Raw genomic sequence first — 23,369 nt, forward strand, 5'->3', positions numbered from 1 at the left:
AAATTAAATTTGACCTGTAGAGGCCTCCACACTGGACTCTCATTGATGTGCTACCACTTAACTTCCAATATATAACCCTAACTTAAGACCATATTCTCACAAATACAGCTAAGTCCCAGATGATCACAGCAGCTACAGTTCAACCATTGGCATGCAACTGAACATTTATACTGGGTTCATGTAAGACAACTACCAAACTCTAACTACTCGGGTTGGCTCTGCACTTCCTGTTTTCTGTCTCCAACTGCCTTCTAACCACAGGGTAGAGAGGAATTCTTTTAGTCTGTCCCGGATCTGTGGGTTATCTAACTCTAGGATCATTCTTTGCCTGGTTACCCAATACTGCATTTAATTTGTCTTCTTGCAGCACTGGGGAGAACAGTAAACATAAGGACAGAGCAGAAGGAAGCTGCCTTAGGTTGAAGATCATCAGGCCCTTTATCTTATGATAAAATGGAGACAATGGAGAAGGTGAGGTGACAGAGGAGGGTTACAAGGTGGTAGTGGTTGAAGAAGGAAGGTTTCTACTAAACATAACAAGGCAACAAGGTCATATGAAGGAGCAACATACCCTCCTGGCATTGTTTTCTAAATGACCCCACAACAACTGTAATACAAAACAATACTTCTGCATAAACAAACACTTAAGCCAACAAAAGTGTGGTAGTTAACAAGACACAGAGGAAGAATGACTGGGAGCACCCCACTTCCCTCCCAGGGATACCAAGATGGAGGTTGCCCAGGTTAACTAAGTCTGGTGGCAGCAGCCTTCAATCTTAAAAACAGAGTGCCTTAAAGGCTAGTTTGAACTTGAGAAAGTTAAAATCGACCAGATAGAGGAATCTACTGTGGTCACTTGTAATTATTCTCTTCCCCCTAGTAAGGTGTATCTAAAACAGTGGTCCATTCACAGTGAGTGTTTTGATCAATTATGTACAATGGTAGGTGAGCACTTTCCTGGGGTTCCTTGGCTGATTCATTACCCCTGTTGTAGCACAGAACAGCATTTCAAAGCACCAATTAGTAAGTTCGACAGGCTCAAGTTTGAATCTCAGCTCTGCCTGACCACCTTGCTGCAAGCAAATTACTTCACCACCATCAGCTGTGGCATTCTCTCTATAAATAGGAACAATGAAACTTCTATTTACAAAGCTGCTGGAGCGACAAGATGTATGTAAAGTAGCATGTGTGGAGCTTTTATAGCATAGGGTAAACTCTTGATAAATGGCTGCTTGATAAATAAGGAGATAGTATAAGGATGGAAAAATTTAGCCTAACTCTCCCTAGACTCTGTCCTCTAGCAGTGAGTAGGCAAAAGGTCACATTCTTGACTGTTTACAAGAGGGTGGTTTACAACAGCACCTGTGAGTGAATGAACACAAGAAGTGAGCCTTGTCATACTACCCAGAAGCCCTAGTGAAAGCAGACTTCCTGGTCTAAGCACGGGCTTGGATAGTTCAAATTGATTGGTCCGCACTGGATGCTATGAGATGATTGGTTTGTGATGCTCAGGCTTTGTTGTAACCCTATAAAATCTGTCTGAACCTTGTACCCAGGGTTCCCAGTCCTCTACCCCATGTGGAGTATGGCTGCGGACCCCATTGCACTGGAATATAAAAGACCTCATGCTTTTGCATCAAGACCACTTCTCGTAAGTGATTTGGGAGAGGGGGTTGCCTTTCCTGAGTAGGGGCGTGAGGGTCCACGCCCTCCACAGGTCTTTCAATAGGTAGATTCTGATTTGAGAACAGTGAAATTTGGTAATGTAGAATGTTATCCAAGCCTCCTTAAGAATTTGGAATAATCAGGGTTATCGCGTGAGGATACTTGGCATGAGAAAAGAATGGCAAAGAATGCTCTATGCCCATTTGACGATGTAAATTTAACATTGACCAATTCCAGCTGAGTAGCCTAGAAGATCCAAACAGCTATTACACTGATAGGACAAGCAGCTGCATGCAAAGGTAAGAACTTCCTGGAATTCTAAAGCCAGTTTACCCATGTTTCCATTTAGTTATGCAGACTTATATAGACAGGGTGGTAGAGATGAATGATGCTCAGAGACAGAACTGAAGAGGTTGGTGAAGGAAGACATCTTTGCTGGGCTCTGTTCCTGGATTTTAAATATAATGGATACAGTCAATAAATTCAGGAGGCTAAGGAGGGTATTTCAGTTGGTAAAGTGTTTGCGGTGCAAATATGAGAGTGTGAGTTTAGATCCCTAATAAACACATAAAAAGCCAGGCATGGTGGGCATATCTGTACTCATTACAATTGCGTAGGGGTGGAGATAGGTGGGTCTTGGTGCTTTGATTACCAATCAGGTTCACTGAAACCACAAATTCTAGGTTCAATGGGAGACTACCTCAAAAAATAAATAAATAAATAAGTTTAGAGCAATGGAAAACTTCTCTGGCATTTACATGTCCCCATGCCCCCATACAGGTCTATATCACACGCATACACACACACACATACACACAAAACACAGTACCCACACACACACTCACACACACATGCACCAGAAGATCCACATATATCTTTCAGTCAGCTCAATGAAAGGGAAAACATACACCTTACAATATCCCAATGAAATGATTACCTTTTTACAAATGAATGTGTTTGAAATACTTGTAAGGCTTGTGAAAACTATGGCTTTGGATTTGGGTTTATCATGGAGATCTCAAAGACTTCATTTCTGACACATGCAGGCAATGGTAATGTTCCAGGTATAAGTGCTCAGTTTTTCAACAGTCAGCAGGGATACCACAGATCAATTGCCTCTACCAGTGACTTGTTATCCAGGAAGCCCATCCTCTCTATCACATTGCATGATCCTATGGGAATGCTTAAAACAAAGGACCCATGTTAGGCATCTGTGGCTACAGACAATTTCACCCCATCTCCTAACCCAACACTCCCATCAATGGGAAACTAACCTTGTGTTTCTCAGTCTCCCTTGTGGCATTACTAGCCAAATGATTTTTCAGACTTTCTTATACTTTTCCTATTTAGAATGTGGGCAAAAACATCTGACCCATATTTCCCCACTTCCTGCCACTGAGCCACAAGGTGAAAGTCTGAACACTGTTTGAGCAAACCTCTGGATTCCTAGTTTCAGTCAGGAAAACATGATTTGCTTTCATTTTAAGCCACTTCACATGACTGAACTTGGGATCAAACGACAATGCCTGGGGTGGGTAATGGGTTTTGTTTAAAGAACTGAATCTACCTCAAAACATGGGATGTATCACTTTTATATCTGAAGACAAGAAGAGGGGCACCCTCTCTGGCATCTCTCATGTGAAATGTGTTATTCCATGCTCAATGACCTTTTCCCTAAGCCCTGGGGAGAAATACAATTTTCCAGAACATTCCCAGAAGAAAGTGGTACTTTCTCCTTTTATAAGTGTTTTCTTAAGATCTCGGGTTGATTAACAATAAAAAGAGTTCAAGGTTGCTATGGTTTCTCTCCCAGAAATCACAAGCAAATGATGCTTTATTATGTATTGTGTGGAAGTCTCATTTGTTAATACTTCCTTGTAATGGACAATTCCAGTGTTAGAAGCTAGGTGGGAACTCCATAAGATACCAGCTTTCCTAATTTGGGACAATGGCTTATAATATAATATTCCTGCTCTGGAAGATGGCAGTTGAATTAAGATCTTTCTGGAAGCTAAGTAAGTCAGAGAGCAAAGGAGCCTATTTCTTTCCCACTGGATAATTAAGTTACAGGTTAGGTCCTTAGTCTACTCCAACCTTAGGAAGGAAATGACAGGTACTGAATTTTCTGGAATATTTTAGAAGAAACACAGAACCCTGACCCTAGAGTTGGGAATTAGTATTGTTTTTGTCCCCATCAAGTTCATTTTTATATATATATATATATATATATATATATATATATATATATATGCGCTTGACTTTCCTAAACTTTTAGTTTAAAACTATGTCTTGTTTGTACAAAAGAGAAAGACTGAAGAAGTTAAGCACAAATAATTTTAAACACTGAGGTGCAGAAGAAATGAAGAAAATGAGAGGGCAGTAGATAGTGACTTGGAGACAGTTTCTAGCTTAGTGACTGGATACAACCCAGATAGATGAATGGATTATGTGTGCATGGGTAGGTGAACAGATACATGGTAGAGTTGATGAATGTGTGGAGAGACGGTCAGGTGAATTCATGGACAGATAGGTGGATGCATAAATGTGTGGATGGGTTCAGGTTTAAGTGCACAGATAGAACCTGAGTGGATGTATGAGGGTTTTCAGGTAGGTGGATGAATACACGAGTAAAGGGATTCATGAAGAGATGAGTAGATGGGTTCATAGAAACATTGGAGGAGTGTAGGTTTATGCATAGATAGAAGAATAAGTTAATAGATAAATAGATGGCATGGTCAACCAATAGATTGATAGATAGATAATGAATGGCTAGATGAAAGGGTGGATAGATACATAAATAACTGAGTAGATGGGTGCATGAATAGCTGGATGAACATATATAGGAAATCTCTACCAGGCAGGGATTTATATTGTTTTGTTTCTTAAAAAGGGTCTCCTTCAAGACTTCAGTATTTTATACTTCCTTCTCTGCACCTCTAAATTCCAAACTTTTTTTTTAAAAAAAGTAGGTTCTACCTTTCTCATGTCTAGGTTTTTCTGAGAGAAAAACTTTAGAAGCCTTTACTCCCTTCTTATTTTACAATTGAGAGAACTGAGGCTAGAAGGAGTGTGTGGTATATTCAAGTGGAACTAGAGAAAGTCTACCAAGGGCACAGCCACATACCCCTGGCTCTAGTAAACATTTGCATTTGCCTCTATAACCCCCATGCTGAGTTGAGGTTTTAGGAAAGTAAGCCAATACCATTTACCAAAGAGTAGCTCTTTCTCAATGACAGGAAAAGTCAGAGTTGTGTTTCCAATTAGTTAGGGAAAGAACTCTGCCGTGAGTGTGTTGTCATTTATTGTTGTGTAGCTGGTGATTTCTCCCCAGAGCAGGGGGCTGGTACAACTGTCATCATCCTTTATGCACTGAAAGAAGTCTCAGCAACATGAAGTCTTCTCTTTCATCTGTTAGGGAATTATCATCCAGTGTCCATCCCTTCCCTTGCTGCCACATCATTAAGTACCCCTTCTTTCTGTGAGCTGAACTTTCATGCAAAGAGAGCAATCATTAAAGCAGAATTCAGTTTGCCTTCACTCTGCATCCCTTTTTCTAAGGCATTCTTGATTGCCACAGAAATTTCCCAGGGCACAAAGACTCTTCTTTATTTTGGTGAGCAAATTTGAGAATGCTTCATTAAAATTCCTCCCAAACAGAAAACTCCAGTGTCCGAATTCCACAAAAAACAAAACAAACAAACAAACAACAAAAACAAAAAGCAAAAAACCATGAACTAGCAGTGCCACCATTAAAAAGTCAGAAAAGCCCTGAGTAAGGCTAATCTTTCAACTCATTAATGCCACACAGTCCCCAAGGGAGGGCAACTGGATAGCAAGACTGCTTAAAGTCAGGGCTTTGTCAAGTGCCAAGTTACCTCAGGTAGGGGTTCAGAAGAGCCCCAAAGAGGAAGTACTTCAGGGAAGAAGTTTTTCCTGGGTCAGGAAGATAATGAGAATGCCATTGTAAACGTTTGGAACGAAAAGGCTATTTGACTTGGCCGTATAGAAAGCTGCTGTGGTCACAGACCCCAGCCTGCTCAGACCTCCCTGTATGTGGGTCCCTCTGCTGTTCCTTCTCACACTGACTGTATGCTTGTGCTTGTTATTTTTGGAGCCACTACAACAAAGCAAAGGGTCACAAGTAGAGAACTGAAAAGTGTGCCCTGGGACCTACTCTCTGCTGCTGCCATGTGAACCAGTTCAGGACCAGCCTGCTAGAGGGTGAGCATTTAGACAAGCAAGTTTCTTATCTTCCAGTTTCTTAACTCCCAGAGGCCCCAGCTGAGATGAAAGATCATGAGGGAGACCAACCAAGAAGTATGGAGGTCACTATGGATCTAAAGAACTGAGAAACTAAGTTGAATCCAGTGGCTAGTGTATACAACTGGTAGTTAAATCAGCATTTACTATTATAGCCCCTGATGTGGAAATAGGGAGTAGATACTCAACAAAAGCTTATTGATACAGTTTCACTAAAGCTCTCTCCCAGAAGAAAATCCATCTAATTTATGTGAGTTGCCAACTCATTCTTAAAGGCCAGGAGGCTCCAGACTTTAAAAGATATTTTCCAGGAAGTCTACAGCATCCTCAACATATCAAGGAAGACCAGATGAAGGTGCCATACATTAGTAGGTACTTGGGTGACTCCAAGAATGCACAGGACAGTCATAGCCACTGAGGCCAACGCAACTAGAAACAGCCTAGCTACTTGGTAAACGGATCTGGAGAAGAAATAGACCATGATATCAAACCAGCTTTGGTATGTATGAGTTCTGGGACCTTACAACTCATTTTGCCTCTGCCACTACATCTTTAACTGTAATTCAGAGCACCTAAGACTTCTCATCACTGAAGTCTCATGAGGAATAAACACACAAAGACATCATATATGTCAAAGTGGCTTATAATAAGTGGCAAGCAGTAGAATACCAGGTTTTATTTTTATGACAAAGTTAATTTGGAACAAGACTGTTGCTACTGGCCCAAATTTAGGAAATAAGATCAGACACATTGCTGTCCATACTCTCACACATCTGTGATATTCCATCTCCATCCTCTCCTGGACAAATTTGAAAATATCACACAACTAGAGCAATGGATGCCATCTAAATTCGAAGGCACAGAGGTTTTATGGGTTCTGTGTCTTTTTTCTGTTGTTTTGAGATGAGAGTCTCATTTAGCTAGGCTAGCCTGAAATTTGATAGGTAACTAAATATGGCCTCTAACTCCAAATCATCCTGCCTCTATCTCCCAAATACTAGAATATAGCTGTCTGATAGACATGTGATGTTCATAAGACATATTCAAAAGCAGCAAAAAAGGAGTGACAGAGGCAAGCCCCATTTTAAGAAATTCTACTGTCAATTGTTTAGTAATTATAATAACTCCCCAATGGAACTATCACCAGTTCTTAGTAAAGCATGGTGACACATGCTAGTGATCCCAGGACTCTGGCGGTCAGGAGAACACCAAGTTTGAGGTCATCCTAGAGTATGTAGTAAGAGTCTGTCTCAAAACATAAAACAAATAGTGTTTGCAAGCATAAAGTTACTAAGTATTTTAGCTGACCCCTGTGCCACACTGATCTCCTCACACTGATTTCCAATTGAATCACACTCAAGTATTTCAAAAATATACAAAAGGGTAAGCAGAAGTGACATACAGATCCCACTTCAGGAGAATCTCTCTTTCCTGAGATCCTGGATTAAATTCATTAATGGAGGTAGGACTTCACATATGGCAGGAAAAAAGCCACACTGAAAAGCAGCGTTCCTTCAGAGTTAAAATTGTCCTCTGATCATTTTTTCCTATATCAATGGTGTCTGTGACTGATGTCTTCCAAAGTATGTACCATAACATTACATTTCTGCTTTGGGGAAAAAACAAAAATAAAACAAACAAACAAACCACCCACTATTATTTGCCCCTTCCAGAACTGATACTGAAAGTATAATTGCTACTAGGATAGTATCAAAACCTGAATTCTTAAATAGGTGATTAGGGGGAACCAAAGCTGTAATCACTGGAGTTGGTTCAGAACTTATCAACCAAGTTCATGTGCTTGCTAAATACTGGTGCCATGCTCTTGGACTTTCCAGTTTCCAGCACTGTGAACCAAATAAATGTGTTCCTAAAAAGAAAGTGTGTGGGCCAGATGGTGGTGACACACATTTTTAATCCCAGCAGTTAGGAGGCAGAAGCAGGCTGATCTCTGTGAGTTCAAGGCCAGCCTGGTTCCATGACAGCTAAGACTGTTATACAGACAAATCCTGTCTCAAAAAAGTGTGTGTGTGTGTGTGTGTGTGTGTGTGTGTGTGTGTCAGTATGTCCATGTGTACACTCATGTGTATGTATGCACTCAGAAACTTTGGGTGCTATGCTCAGGAATACTGTCCACATACTTTGAGATGGAGTTACTCAATTGTTTGGAACTCACTAATTAAGCTAGACTTTCTATTTTCCTTTCTACAATCCCCTGTAAATAGAGTTGCAGAGATATGCCAACATGACCAGGCTTTATGAGGGTATTGAGTCTCAAATTCAGGTCCTCATTCTTGGAAAGCAAGCACTATATCAAGGTACCAAAGGAGCCATCACTACTAGGTCTGTTCTTTACAAACCACCTAGAAGTATCTATCTGATTGGTTATTTGGACAAAGAAAAATGGATAGGACATGGACCAATTTACCTAATGAAATACTAATACTAAAAAATACTTATGCTAAATATTTCTATTAGTCTCCATTGGGTTCATACTTGCTGCCAATTCAGGGGGAACTAGAAAGTTCTCTGGGCAACCTAACTTCAGAACCTGTGTTCTCACTCAGAGGACATATAAAACCCAAGGATTCTTACCTAAAAAAAAAAAAAAAAAAAAAAGGATTCTGATTTTGTAATTCTTCTTGAGAGTTTTTAAGACCCCAAAGGGATAATGATTTGGTAAACAATAGATCCATTATCACAGAACATGGTAGAATGCTAGTTTCTTGAATATGAAGTCTTAGTGCAAAGTTTAATATGAGAAATAGCCATTTCATTTGTAGTTTACATGTACATGCATACATAAATAACACATACCCTGTGCCCCAGACGGTTTCCTAGATAACCTGCCTAGATTTATTTTATTTTGGCTGCAAATGAAGATATTCCTCTTCCAATTCAATAAAAAAGCACAACAGAGCTGTAAATACAGAGACAAATGTAAGAATTCAACCGTTTGATTGCATTAATTCAAAGAACTGATTAAAGAGTCTTGATACAATGGTGGAAATCACCTTGATTTATTAAGCTACATCATCCATGAAATCTGCACAGAGTGGGGGAAAAAATTAAAGCTGTCAGTTTAAAGAAATACACTCCACAATAAAGGGAATGAGGCCAAGGAACCTAGGGTAATTTATAAACATATGCATAATCTGGAGAAACACTTTCACAACTGGATGTTTCATCCCTGTAAGTCTGTGATTGGAGATGTGTTTCCCCTTACTACAGCCCTTAGCTTTCAGCTGGGGAAGGAATGCCACTGTACATTCTTTTCTTTTTCACCTGGAGCAGGTGTGTCTCATACCTTTGTGTTAGAAGCCCACCTTAGCCACTAAACTTACTTTTTGTCTTCTGCCTCACAATATCGTGGTACTCAACTATGTCTCTCCTGTCACAGGGCGAGGGTTGCTTGTGACAGCCAAAGGCTTTCAGCATTGGATATATGCACACAGAAGCTATCCTTGTTTAAAACATGCCCATGGGGGCATACACCAAAGAGACTCCTGTCACTCAAAGTGTGGTACACTGGCATTCTCCACTTGTACCACCTGGCAACTTGTTAGAAGTGGTTAGGCTGGCCCCCATGTGCTGAGTGCGGAGTCATCTGATTTCAATAACACATCTGTAGAGAGCTGCTAAGTGTTGCGACTTAAAGATGGCGCTGGCTTCCGCCTTCCACCTTCTCTACATAAACAACTCCATATTTGGCTAGGGCTAAGGATCTGGCTTGCTTCCATGTATGTGGACCTGTCTGAATTCACCATGTGGCATGCTGGGGTTGGCTACCCAAAGGGTCAGAAGATTGTTCATGATTCCTGAATAAACTGCTTAAAGAAGAGTCTGAGCGTTGTGCGTCTTCCTTGCTGGTTCTGGTGGTCCCAACAAGTGGTGGTCCGTATGGGGAACCCTCTCATTGGAAGACTCAGAACTTTCTGCAGTCAGGGCAGTGCATTGGTAAGTTCCCAGGTAAGGTGGGAATCCGGGACAAGAGTGGGTATTTTGCTCCTCTCTGTAGACAAAGAGAGAGCGGGAAGAGTTTGCAGCACAGCGAACCGAAAGTAAAAGTTTAAAAGAGTCATTGCTAGTGTAGCTATGGGCGCTTCTCAATGGCACCCAATTTTTTTTTTTTTTTTTTTGGGGGCTCTGAATGAGCTGCTTTGTTCTAGGAACTTAAAATTAAGAAAAGTGCCTTAGAAAGATTTTTAGAGGAGTGCGATGTTACACCATGGTTCGCAATCTCCGGGAGTCTTACAATCCCTTCATGGGAAAAATTAGGGAGAGATCTTGACTTTGCTGCCGATCGAGGAACACTTAAGGGCGGCATGAGACCTGTTTAGAAATTAGTGAGAAGCTGTCTTGAGGACCAATGATGCAGCGAGACGGTAGAGAATGGACAGGCTGCCTTAGAGATGCTACAGGAAGAAAGGTCAGAACAGGCAAATAGTGAGAAGGGAGATAAGACAAAGAATAACTTGTACCCAGATCTCACAGAGTCAGAAGATTCGGAGTCTACAGATTCTGAGGAAGAGCTACAGGCTCTCATAGAGCAGATAAAAAAGACAAGAATAAGAAAGAGGCAGAAAAAGAGAGACAAGGATAGGCCTGAAAGTGGAGATCGCTGTGGGTTGCCCTCAGGTAAAGCAATGCCATCCGCCCCACCCCCACCCCCAGTATGCGGAGGGAAGGAGTGGCAGTATGGGGCGCTCTTTCTGCCCTGAGATCTGGAAGGCAATGAGAACAGAACTACGCTTGGCCTATCCATTGTTTCAAGATCCACAAGGGAACGGATATGAAGAGCCTCTAGACTTTAAGGTGATTAGGTCTCTGGCTGAATCTGTAAGAACATATGGGATTACAGCCTCTTTTACTATGGCTCAAGTGGAAACCTTGCAGAGACACTGCATGATGCCCAGTGACTGGACAGGACTAGCTAGTGCATGTCTGAGCCCAGGCCAGTATTTGGACTGGAAAGCCTTCTTAATTGAATATGCCAATGATCAGGCTGCTGCTAATCAGGCTGCAGGAAATCCGGCCTGGGACAGAGATATGCTACTGGGACAGGGACGCTTTGCTAATCAGAAGACAGGATACCCAGTACAAGTCTTTGAGCAAATTAATCACATTGCTATAAAGGCATGGAAATCTCTGCCTAACAAAGGGGAAGTGAGCAGTAATCTTACTAAGATCCTACAGGGTCCCATGGAGCCATTTTCAGACTTTGTTGCTCGCCTGGTAGAAGCCGCAGGGAGGGTGTTTGGTGATCCTGACACAGCTATGCCTTTGATTAAACAACTTCTTTATGAGCAGTGTACGAAGGAGTGTAGGGCTGCCATTACACCTTATAAGAGTAAAGGATTGGAGGCATGGAAGAAAGTCTGCAGAGAGCTGGTGGGAGGGGGCATTGACTAATGCTGGCCTAATAGCAGCTGTAGTTCAACTGACTCAAAATAAAAGAGGAAGTTCAGGTGCCTGCTTTAAGTGTGGCAAGATGGGGCACTTAAAGCAACAGTGCCCTGAAAGAGGAAGTGTAGTTGAAGCAGGAGGGAGAAAATGTCCTAAGCAGCCTGGACTGTGTTCTAAGTGTAAAAAGGGAAAACACTGGGCAAATGAGTGCTGCTCTGTAAAAGACATTAATGGGCAACCATTAACTCAAGGCTATGGTGGTGCTTGTCCAAAAAATGGTCAGCAGGGCACCCACTCTCAGGGCCCACAAATATACGGGGCAGTAGAAAATCAGGACAAAGAGTGGAGCCAGGAGAGGTGGCCAACCCTTCGCCATCCCAAGGACCGCAGAGAGCCACTGCAGGTTCAGCAGGATTGGACCTCCGCTCCACCACCAGACTCGTATTAACTCCCCAGATGGGGGTCCAATTGATAGAGTCAGACTTTAAGGGACCTCTTGACCCAGGTACAGTTGGGCTACTTTTAGGAAGATCTTCTACAGCCTTGAGAGGCCTTAGAATCTACCCAGGAGTGATTGATCCAGATTATACTGGAGTGGTGAAGATCATGGTCAAATCCCCAAGAGGGATTTCAGCCATTCCCCTGGAGATAGGATAGCTCAACTGTTACGTTTACCCAGTTTACATGAACACTTTGATCACTTTGATGCACAGTCCAAAGAAAGAGGCAAAGAAGGGTTTGGATCTACAGGGACAGACTTAACATTTCTGTCCCTAGACATGGATCAAAGATCAGTCTTAGAGCTTGTTGTAGACGGTAAAAAGATCCTAGGCTTGCTAAATATACATGTGCAGATAGAAGCATTATTGCCAAGAAAGACTGGCCTACAGGCTGGCCAATAAAAGTCTCCTCTCAAACCTTGCAAGGTCTGGGTTATGCCAAGGCACCAGATGTGAGCACAAGACAGTTACAATGGAAAGATGGGGAGGGGGATTCAGGAGTCATGCAACCCTATGTGTTGAAACTTCCAATTTCTCTATGGGGAAGAGATCTTTTGAAAGATATGGGCTTTAAGTTGAGCAATGAGTACTCCTCTGCTTCTCAGAAGATGATGAAAGACATGGGTTACTATCCAGATTATGGTTTAGGGAAGTTCTTACAAGGAAGAAAAGATCCCATTAATATACAACAAAGAAATCCTAGACAAGGTCTGGGTTTTTCCGAGGGGCCACTGAGGAAGGTATTCCCATTACTTGGAAGACAGAGGAGCCAGTGTGGGTTCCTCAGTGGCCGCTGTCCTCTGAAAAATTAAGTGCTGCAAAAGACCTTGTGGCTGAACAATTATCCTTGGGACACATTAAACCATCAGTGTCTCCATGGAACACCCTATTTTTGTGATCAAAAAGAAATCTGGAAAATGGCACCTGTTACATGATTTAAGAGCAATTAATAATCAGATGCAAATTATGGGCCCAGTACAGCGAGGCTTGCCATTGCTATCATCCTTGCCAGTATCCTGGCGTATAATTGTGATTGATATAAAAGATTGCTTTTTCTCTATTCCCCTGTGTAGCAGGGCTAGTGAGAGATTTGCCTTTACTGTTCCATCTTATAACCATGAGGAGCCGGCTATGGTGGCGCAGGCCGGTAGGACATGCTGAAGAGGCAGAGGCAGGTGGATCTGAGTTCGAGGACAGCCTGGTCTACAGCGTAAAAGCCTTTGGGTAGCCAACCCCAGCATGGCACATGGTGAATGCAGACAGGTCCACATACGTGGAAGCAAGCCAGATCTTCAGCCCTAGCCAAATATGGAGTTGTTTATGTAGAGAGCACTCACCATCGGGAAGGTGGAAGGTGGAAGGCGGAAGCCGGCGCCATCTCTAAGGCGCGGCACTTCCCAGCTCTCTACACATATCTAGGTGATTTTTGTGAGTAGTGAACTCTGAGAAGCATTACCTCTGGTTTTCAACAATGTCTGGTTCTAGAAGCAATGGAACCAATTGTCAGGTGTAGCAAGAAGCCAGAAGTCTCGGGATCCATGGTTACATGGCTCAGTGGAAAAATGTGCTTTTTCTGCAAGCCTAGCTACCAAGTTCCCTGACACCCACCACATTGCCCTTTTACATGCTGGCCTACACACACACACACACACACACACAGAGAGGGGGGGGAAGAAGGGAGGGAGGAAGAGAGAGAGATACACCACGTACTCATACACATAATCATAACAGTATTTTTAAGAGAATAAACTATAAATCATACAAAATAAATGAGCATCAGGGTCTGAGAAGCTTCACCAGGAGAGAATTAACTCTATTCAGCTCTTGGAAAGCTTTTCAAAACCTTATGTAGTAGACCAAGGTCCACTTCTTGGGCATCAAAGGGAAGGCTGAAGTAGTTTAGATCAGAGTTACTCATGACATTTTCAGCTAGGTAACTCTTACAAGAGAGATGACTGTGCAAGGTGGGCTATTTAACAGCACCCTTGCTTTAGTTCACAAAATGATGGTATTACCATCTCCTCAATGATGAAATCATTAAGGTATCCAGATATTACCCAGGATCTCCACACATGTGTTCAATCCTGGATACATACATCCTATCATTCATGCATTCAGCAGACTTTGATATGTTATATGGGGAAACTGTATGTTATATGGTCTTTGTTTCCAAGAAGTTCCTGGAAAAGGACAGATGGTGATGCTATAGGGGAGGCCTCTGGCAATAGTGTCTCCCTGTTTAACCAATCTCTGTGAGTGCTGATGAAGAGAGAGTAAACTAAGGTAGAACCCTGTGGAGAAAGCAATGGGGGAGGAACAGGTTTGAACTCTGTTCTACTACTTGGCTGCTCTAACACCACAGCACATCTGCCCTGTATTGACCATTCCCATTTCAGAGTTAAACCTAAGCCTAAGAGATGGCAATGAACCAGGGGCTTCTTGTCACCTGAGAGCTTCAAATTCTGCCATGCACATCCCAGGAGCCTATGCTTACAAGGCACTCAGCATTTGCTGACAAAAGGAAAACACAAGTGGATGTCTGCCACACACAATGGTCAATATACAATGGTCTCCCTCCAGTGAATATCAGTCCTAGCTCATGAAGATCTTTTACTTTCTGTGAATTCTCTTCTTTACTTAGTAAAACAGGAAAAGCCACTACCCAGCTGCTTAAAAAGAAAATAACTACTTCCACTACAATTCTTTTTGTTTTGTTTTCATAGCCTGTGCCTCACCTTGGGTCAACAATGGCAAAGTCCTCTTAATTAAACTTCAGTTATCAATCAGGGACACAATTAGTCATCAATCTATATAAGTCATGGGTCTACTTAAGCAAATGCAGATGGTAGCTTTTTTGTGGCAAGTTTGTTATTTTCTAAATGTAGCCCAGTGTTGACAAGGAGGCTGAAGTAAATGGCATCATGTGTCTTCAATAATAACCTGAAGAGAAGACATATTGGTTCCTACAAAGAAGTGGATCACTCATACATCCCTAGCAAGCAAGCATTCAAACAGTTGTTCTATGCACAGAATAACATTCCTTTAATTTACTGTGTTTGCTTTTTGGAGCCTATTTTTGTTTTTCCACTTTGAAGAACTAAATGCCCCTGATGAATCAGTCAATGGTATGTTGGTTGTTCTCACAGGCAGCCTTCTGCTGCTTTATAATAGTGGCCTGATCTTATTTCAGGAAAAGAATGACAAACTTACAGCCACAAATGCTGGATTTATGGGGTTCTTTGTGGCAGGCATTACTGAAAACAGGGCTAAGGAAATAGGTGTGATGTATTGGGAAGAAGAAATTCCCATAAATACAAGGACAGGCCTCTATTGCCATCTGAGCCCTGTGTTCTAAGTACCAAAATCCAATAGCCTCTGAGCTCTTCGATATTTTAGAATATATGTGGTAATTAAAGGTGTTGAGTGCTAATTAGGTAGACAAATGAATGGTCACCCTCAACAGGAACATTATGCCCAGTCACAGCTCTTCTGAACACCCTGGTCAACACTTTAATAGAACTGTGACTTTACAAAGGTACAAGGTTGAGAAGAGTTGCATTTTGCCAAAACCTTCTTAGTAGCCAGCATACTGTCAATGAAACAGGTAGTTGTGTTTATACTAACATGACCATTGAGAGGAACTCAAGGTTTCATTATTATGCTATGGGGGGCACCATGGGGGTGGGAGTGCTACTCTTCATGACTAGACCACTGTTTTGACCTTTTCCAGTAGTTAGGGAATAAGTGGGCACACCTTTTGAAGGAAATTCTACGCATACATCTAGGTGTCCAGAAAAAAAAAAAAAAAAAAAAAAAAAAAAAAAAAAAAAGAACTTTAAGAGTGACTCTAGGGCCTAGGAGATGGCTTGGTTTGCTTAACAAGCAAACATTAGGACCTGAGTTTGAACTCCAGGACCCAACTATAAGCTTGGCCTGTAATCCTAGGGCTTAACAGGTAGACAGGAAGATCCCTGGAGTCCACTGTCTAGCCAGTCTACATAAACTGCTGAGCTCTGGGTTCATTGAGAGATGGTGTTTCAAAATGTGGAGAGTGTCTGGGAAAGACACCTAATATTGACCTCTGGCTTATACACACAACTGCACCCCTTCCACACACACACACACACACACACACACACACACACACACACACACTGACAATCATCTCAGTGGACTTTCAGTGTTACCATAATAAACAAAAAACTTTGGTCCACAAAAGGTTCAGGGAAGTACAAAGAAAGGACATCTGGTCTTGTTTCCTGGGGACATCCCATGAACTTTTGCCAGTGAGCTCCTTTTTTATGTAACACCCACTAGCAAAACAGTATCACACTTTCTAATGAGCATGGAGAGTGTGTGAGACTTCTCCTCCAAAGGTTTGCTCTACAGTTGATCCTCAGCTAGGTGGATAGGTAAGCCATCTCATCTCTGGTGAATAATTTAAGCTCTTTCAAGAACAAAGCTTCATGATTTCCTATTGCCTTATATACTATAATAAAGTCCCATCTTTGTGAACCCTTTCTAGACCCCTTTACATCACAGGATTTCCCAAATTGGACAAAGCATGGCAGGATGTGTGTGCCTATGTGAAATTCAAGTTCCTAATCCTATTAACTGAGTTTTTCAATTCTATTTTTTTTTTGTTGTCCATTTCAGATACATAAACAATCTCAGAGTCCAGACCTCTCTGCCTATGCCATAATTATATTTTAGTGGAACCATGTGATAAGAAAGTTAACTGAGTTGGCTTCCATTTTCCATGTTTTGGAGAGAGATAAAGACTTCATTCTAAAACACAAATCTGATCCTGCCTGTGTTCTGTTCAGGATCACTCATATGCTCCCTTGCTACAAATGGGCCAAAATGCAAACTCTTTTGTGAATGGCATCAAATTCTTCTTAATTGTGTTGCTGGTCTTTTACCCAGTTGTAATCCCACACTCCTTATTCCTACCTCTCATTCCCTTACATGCCTTATTCCTTCAAGTCTCCATGGCCTTGAAAGGCTTTACCCTTTTTCTGGATAAAGGTCCCTATTTGTCCACCATTCAAATTTCATATGGGCATTGGTACATTAGAGTTCTCCAGTTAATATTCCTCATTGAATTCATCATTTCTCCTAAATGCCTGTTAGAACTCAGATCTCTTCTACACCTACAATATACTATTTTTCTGGGATTGTCTCTTTAGAACACCAATGATTCCTCAGAGCCACATCTTACTCATTTTTGAAGCTCATTTCTTACCAGTATATTCATGCAAAGTAGATTTCCATAATCTTTGCTTCAGTGATTTCATATCTCCATCCTTCTCTAAGGGGGTTTCATGGACGTAGCTTATCCACTGTCACTCAAGTATGTTAACAGAAACAAGGCCACAATCATTATAGCTGTCCTACTTCTTAAAGGTGACATGCAATCCATCATAGAAACATGTACTGAGAGTTAGGGAAATAGCAAAATTCAATATTCTTAAATAACAAAGGATCCAGGAACAGTTCTTCTGGGCCACATGCAACAAACAAAATTTCAGCCTCCCATCCTTTAAATATAGTATCCTTCTAGGAACTGACTTGAGAAACCATCTGGAAAGGGGCAGGTGATCTCTTTGAAAATGGAGACTAAATTTATAATAACAACCCACCTTGACCAATCTCCAATTATTGACTTGTTGAGCTTTGAAAGAAACAGTGGCACCTAGTCCAGGCCTTACATGTTTCCACTCCTATCTTCCTTCTTTGTTCCTTATCTCCCACCATACTGCTAATCCAGCAGGCCTGTCTTTGTAGGAGCAGCTAAGGAACCTCTGACATATGTCCTACTTCAAGAAACATGCTTGTAGCTAACTGAGTATTTATGCAACCTAACTTTAGCTGGGAGTTTGGTAATGACCATTCTCTGAAAACATTTTATAGAGCATATGTAGAAACCATTAACTTTTATTTTTTAAAGGAAAGGGTATTTTAGAAAAATAAAATTTTCTCTCATTTATTTTCAAGTTTCCAGCAACTATTACTAATCAGAAAGCATGCAAAGTGGTAAGATACACTTTTACAAACCTCAGGTTTAATCCACAAAACTGCTATTGGAAGAGTATAAATTTGAGTTTATTATCACGGGTTCATATGCTAGAGAGGCATGGATGTGCACAAAAATATTCCATATTAGTCCTATTCCATATTAGTCCTACTTTTCTTAAAAATAACTAGAAAGGAACTTTTGAAAATTTTCCTCTAGGGTATAGCATGTCCAGAGACAACACAACTTATGGCAGTCTAAATCAAAGTCTGTGCCGATGCCTTAGGTATGCCAGCCAAAAACAAATTCACCATCAAGAAGGAGAATTTTCAAAACCTCCACTGCTCCAAACATTTCATTCTCTAAGATATTTAAGGAGACATGCTTTCAGTTAGCTGAAATGCTTCAAGATGTGGCACTGATGTAACAGAGCTTGATTTATGATGAGTACCATTCTTCTACCTCATTCTTGAGGCAGTGCTGCCAGGTCTCTCAGAGCATCATTTTGTCAGATGGGTCCATTGAAGTTGCTTCTCTTAACTCTTGTCTTGTTCACAGGTTACACAAGGGAACTGGGCAATTGACATAGACTGCAATAGCCCTTCTCTGGAATTTGGTGAGGAAATGGATGACTCCCAAGTTGTGTGGACTATCTGAAGATCTCCTCTATGGAGTGTCTCCCTGCAGTCTGGTCCTCTGACAAGTATGCTATATTATTCTGCAAGTGCCCAGGAGAATATGAAAGACATGTGACTGCTAGGTGCCTCTAACACTGTGGGTATTGCCAATGGATTTGGGCAGGCTCACCCACCAACCCAACCCTATGAATTTTTCCTATTTATGTAAAAGACTAGCCACTACTAATACATATACACACTTTCACCCAATAGCACTCAACATGGGTGATATGCTTTGGAAATGTGGCCATCATGGCCAATTTTCCCTTCATTCCTTCTTGTGTGTTCTTACTCATTTCGCACAGGGTGTCACTGTAGGAAGCTATGCCACTGCTCTCATGCTTGCCTGGGAGAGGGGATTCTGGGAGCCCTTGTCCACAACACTTGGGAAAAAGGCTACTCACAGACCTTCTTATGCCTTTTGAAGGGCCTTCAAGAATCATCTTGGCCTTTCCTTAGCGGACCACTGGATTTCTTTAGGAGACTAAAGAAGTCCAACGTCAGTCTGTCACTTTCTTTCTCTGCCTCCATAAAAAAAGGGTGGGGGGCTTCTAGGGCAGTTTCCACACCACAGAAATCTGACATTAGGATGTTAATACCTGCTATGCATTCTCTCTCTACTTCATGTTCTCCAAGCTTCCCAGCCTTCAGCTCAGACACAGGCCCTGAGCACAGTGAGTTTGATCTAGGGAAGTCCCTGAAACCTGCTGCTTATCTATCTCAGGCTGAGGTGTTCAGGGAAACATTGGAAGAAATGGGGCAAGGAAGGATTCAAACATCCTGCAGTTGATGTAGAATAAATAGGCGCTCATTTCAGAGCTTCAGACTTCCAGAGAAAACACCTTCGGGCTATAGAAAATGGGGAGGGAACAGGCAACACCATCCAGGATATATGCGTTCTGTTTGATTTATTTAAATAGAAAGAGACATAAGTGCATTTGGAAGAATCGCTCGAGCTTCTGTGCTTATCACTATCCTCCATCTTGCCTCCATTACAGCTCTGACAGAATAATTAATCTCAGTCAATCAATCATGTAACAAAAAAACCCCACACAGGTGACCTCGACATACCATCTGAGCCAAAGAGAACTAGTCACAACAGCAGTCAGCCGATTCCCTTGGAAAGGAAAATTAAGCCTGCTATGTGTGGCTTGGGGCAACCTAAGCCGTAAATCTCTCTTTTCTGATCTCTTCATAGAGATGAAAGAGCATAGCCGCTCCGGGTTACATACAACAATTATGTGTGCACCAAACTCAGAGAATCAGCTTGCAGACAGCCCTAATCATTCCCAATTAACCATGTCAGCTGACATCCTGCTAGAGCCTCCCCTGTACCACTGAAAGCTCAGCTCTCCCTTCAGGCGGCTGATCTCCCCACATCACAGCCTATGTGTTTCGGAAGGTCTATTAATGTTTGTTGACAATTCCAAATAGAGGTCACCTGTTGTCATGGTGCAAAATACCCTCTTTCCCCCTTCTGAATGCAGGCAGGGAGGGCAGGCACACTGTTGGAGTCGCTTCAATGAGCTTCTATATTGCCGCCAACATTCAGATCCCACGCAAAGAGATTTAGGGTCCCCGGACTCTTCAATGGCAGTTCCCACCTGCTACCACCCACCCATGGGGGGCTGAAAGCATCTCCTCCTTTAAACTTGACAGAAGGGGGCTTAAGCGTTAGGCCTCCATGAGGTGTCCAGTCATGGGCAACTGAATAGAAACGTGGATGTTGACCGACATTGCCGGAAATGGAAATCTTGAAAGAGGAGTTCACCACCCCCTGCCTACAAAGAGGCCCTTTCCCACTTAAATTATTCACATTCAGCCTCTGAAGCAGGTTTTTTTTTTTTTTTTTTTTTTTTTTGTTCATTTGTGCAGGCCTTCTCTGCTATGCATTCTTGCTCAGATTAAACATGGTAGCACTTTAGGAAACAAGCCCACATGGAGGGTGAAGGGGAAAAAGTCCAATTATTTGAATCACAATGTAATTATTTAATTCACCTGAATGTCTGTTATCTGTGCCAAGGAATGAGAGGAACACAGGCAAAATGTCAAGGGTAAATTATGTTTGGACCTAGGTTCCCCATCTGCCTTGAGCTCCCAAGAGCCTCAACACCACAGCATTTTCCCTGGGGGTGAGGTTGAAAGTACAGCGCCCTTGTTTGATGTGCCTGCCCAGGGAGAATAGAAATCATCCTGGGAGCTGTGATAAGCTCCTACCATTCCACCATTGTGCAAGGGGTAGGGTTACAGCACTCAGATCCCTGGGCTGTGGGTCATAGAGGACTGAGAGACGCAAGACAGAAGTGGATGGAGGAGGCGCTAGTGTTCTCCTTCCACCCTGTATCATCTGAGAGCATCTTGGACTTAGAATGCTTTCAGAGCATCATGGATGGAGCAGGGACATTCACAGAAGCAAGGCAGAGGCATTAAAATTAAAATAAACTTTACATTCTAGCTTGTAATGTCCCTATCTGGCCCTACCTAAACACTGGATAACATTATGTTCCTTTTGGTTGTATTATACCTTTTTGAAATTTTGTGATTTTAAAAATCAACTTCTTATGATGGTTACCATGTGTGTGAAATAAGGCCAGTGCTATCTAATTTGATTCCAAGGTTTGAGGAGTTGTATAGTACCTTAAAAGTACACATTTGCCATTGTGGTTAAGAATAAATAAAAAAAAAATACTCTTTCTTCCAATGTATTTCATTTCTTTTTCAAGTGCCTACAAAATTGTTAGAATGATTTAACTTGTTTGGCTCTAATTAATTAATGAATGGAATTGTAGGTACATGTGTAGAATAAAAACACCACAGAGACATTAATGCGGATGCTAGGATAGGAAAAAGTTGGGTCATTACCACCTATTGTTAGTTTTGAAACCTCCCTGTGTTTATTTCTTCTTTGCAATGGCTTTCAGTTGCAGGATTCTGGTCTTGGAAGCTATAATTATAGATAAAGCATTCTTTTCCAGGTACTCATCTTCCTTAGAGAGGCTGGGAAACAACTCAAAACGAAGACACAAATGTGCACAAGGCCCAAAACTGTGTGTTAAATGTCTCCCATCTTCTCATTGGTACACATGCTTGGAAAGTGTTATTCCATCAGGCACATATGAGCTGCCAAAGTCAAACACGTTTCCCCATCTGGGATGCAGAGGCCCTCACAACAGGGAACAGGCAACACCAGGCCAACCTCAGTCAAGCCAAAAGGAAATCAAGACCCATCACCTCATGGGCTGCAATATTGCCATCACCACCACAGGAAAGGACTAATAAAGATCCATTTCTTTGGGTGGTGTTTTTCTCACCGACACCTCATTACTCCTGGACTCTAGCCAGTCCTGAACTAAGTCTCTTTGAGTAGAGGACAGAAACAAATTGCCAGGCTTTTCAAGAAACAAAATGAACATCAAATAAATTTTCTGAAACTACACAGTGCTATCACAGCCCAGGTCAGGAGAGGAAGCACTCTCATTTCAACTGTGATCAGAAGCAAACACAAGACTCATTAGATGCATCAGCCCCTCCACCAGCAATGCTTAGCTATTTCCCATGACCTCTGCCTCTCTGCCCAGGAAATGAAAGCAGAAAGTGGCAGATAACTCGATGGAAAAACCAGTGAGCTCATAGCAAGCCAGACAGGTTGCAATAACACCTGGGAGTCACCCCCGGTCCCTGGTGGGGTCCTGTTTGCCGCCAAAACCTGCTGCTACTTCAGTTGCCATTAACTACTCCTAATGCTGCAATGAATCAGCCTAGGTGCCTGGGAAGTAGGAAAATGACACCCTCATTTTCTTGCAAATGTAGATTGTGATTCCCAGGACAGAAATAAGAAAAATTGAATGCCTTTCTTTGGGATGCTAAAAACAAAGGCAGCTTTTGAGTTTTCTGGTGATGAGTCTTCCCAGGACAAAATGGTTGCCTGACTTCACCCCATAGTCACTCAGAGGACATGGAAGATCTGCCTCCCATCAGACCTCTTGGCAGGTCATACTTCTGTCCCCACACTAGCAGCCAGACTGAAATAACATTTAGCAAGCCAAGTCTGTAGAACAAGGGATCATGTTCCCAGAATTGCTTTGTTTGATCTTCTTAACAGCTCCATGAGGTGTGGGGGATAATCCCCATTTTACTGATAGGAAATTGAAGCTTGAAATGCTTGGGAAGTGCTGGCAGCTGCACAGCTGGTTGACATGAGGGTCAAGATGGGAATCCAAAAGACTCCAGTCTTTCCCTTCTGCTTCCATACTGTACAGGGGGACTTCACCTAAGCCCCAACAGTCCCACTTGTAAACTCTCAGTCTCTATGAGAATATTTTTTAAGAAAAAAAAAAGAGGGAAAAATGCTTGCTTAGCATGTATAAACTCAATCAAGCATAACACAAATTAAAAAAAAAAAAACAAAAAGTTTGTTTTAATCAGGGTTTCTCAATGTATCCCTGGCTATCCTGAAACTCACTACGTAGACTAGGTTGGCCCCAATCATGTAAAGATCCTCTTGCCTGGCCTCCCTATCTCAGGGATTACAGGAATGAACCACCTCTCCTGCCAGGAAGATGTTTCTGATTCAAGAGTCATTAGTCTCATGGGAGAATTGTCTTCACACATTTAATAGGCCCTAGTTCTACTAAAGTGCATACTGTTGCCTGCTAGAAAAAGCATCATTATAAACACACAAATCTATAGTCTCTGTAATACAGATAGTTTCTATTGTGACTTAGCTATGACTTGAGCCAGTCCCCCAATTTCCTAGTTTGAAATTTCATCCCTATTACAAGTAGAAATCTGATTGTAGTGTTCAGAAGTAAGCCTTTGGAAATGGTTAGGGTTAGATCAACCCAT

At 41.9% G+C, this 23,369-nt stretch overlaps 1 protein-coding gene across 2 annotated transcripts in view; it reads right to left on the reverse strand.

Annotated features, from left to right (window-relative positions):
* Positions 1-23,369, reverse strand: part of Lrmda (leucine rich melanocyte differentiation associated) — a 1,031,836-nt gene that overhangs the window by 287,194 nt on the left and 721,273 nt on the right. The window lies entirely within an intron of this gene.

This window comes from Phodopus roborovskii, unplaced genomic scaffold (assembly GCF_943737965.1).
Source record: "Phodopus roborovskii unplaced genomic scaffold, PHOROB, whole genome shotgun sequence".
NCBI classification, from domain to species: domain Eukaryota; kingdom Metazoa; phylum Chordata; class Mammalia; order Rodentia; family Cricetidae; genus Phodopus; species Phodopus roborovskii.